This window comes from Pseudorca crassidens, chromosome 10 (genome assembly GCF_039906515.1).
Source record: "Pseudorca crassidens isolate mPseCra1 chromosome 10, mPseCra1.hap1, whole genome shotgun sequence".
Classification (NCBI taxonomy): domain Eukaryota; kingdom Metazoa; phylum Chordata; class Mammalia; order Artiodactyla; family Delphinidae; genus Pseudorca; species Pseudorca crassidens.
The window spans coordinates 21519904-21520831 of NC_090305.1; the positions used below are offsets into that span (position 1 = coordinate 21519904).

The 928-nt window shown below is 50.3% G+C and overlaps 1 non-coding gene across 1 annotated transcript; it reads left to right on the top strand.

Moving 5' to 3' along the window:
- The first annotated feature begins 419 nt into the window (after positions 1-419).
- TRNAI-UAU (transfer RNA isoleucine (anticodon UAU)) lies at positions 420-513 on the top strand. The gene is made up of 2 exons: positions 420-457; positions 478-513. It is a non-coding gene; the product is annotated as a tRNA-Ile (tRNA).
- The last annotated feature ends 415 nt before the right edge of the window (positions 514-928 follow it).

Genomic DNA, 928 nt, shown 5'->3' on the forward strand with positions numbered 1-928 from the left:
TGGTAGGAAGCATCACGGACCAGCCAGGCGGTGCGCGGTGATGCTCTGCCTCAGCCAAATAGCCCTTGTCTTCCATGGATATCGTTCCCTTATTGGGGTCAAGGCGAGGAAGAGCTAGAGTCCGCTCGCTCTTTCTCCTCAGTCTTCTCTCGGGGCTTCTAAAAGGAGCACCCCCGGATCCCGGGGAAATGCTGATTTCCGCTGGCGTAGAGGAAGGATCACATACACGCTTCCGCGAAAGATGAAAGCGTCTCGAACAAAGCGTGTTTTATTCGCCAGGGTAGCCGCGGTGGAGGAGGGTAGGGGTGAAGAGGGTCCCTAGCAGTGTCGCGCGCTCCATCTCCAGCTTGTCTCGGGGACCGAGCGCTCCCGTAGCTCATGACTCTGTAGAGCGCGCACCGAGAACGCGAAGAAAGCATGCTCCAGTGGCGCAATCGGTTAGCGCGCGGTACTTATACAGCAGTATATGTGCGGGTGATGCCGAGGTTGTGAGTTCGAGCCTCACCTGGAGCATGTTTTCTGCCCTTTACGATTTCAGTCTCTTTTCATTCTACTGCTTTCTGTCCCTCTTCTTTAAAGAAAAAGCTAAAAAGAGGTTATTACATTTTCCATGGTGAGAATGCAGATATTCCATGATTAAGGAGGATATTTGGTCATTTTTCAAACATAGGAAGAAATCACAAGCCAAAAGGAGGTAAATTGAACATATTCAAGCAAATTCGATTCTCCTCAATTAGGAGAATTTAAAGTCAGGTTGTACAGCCTCAGATGAGTCTCCCTCACCCTTTCCTCGCTCCTTTTAAAAAACCATTTCTCAGATCCTTAGGAACTGAGCAAGGAGGAGGAAAACCTGGGTCTTGTGCTCTGCAATTTCGTGCAGCTGTCACCGGGGCTCACGAATTTGCGGAAGCTGCTGTCAGGCATCCTA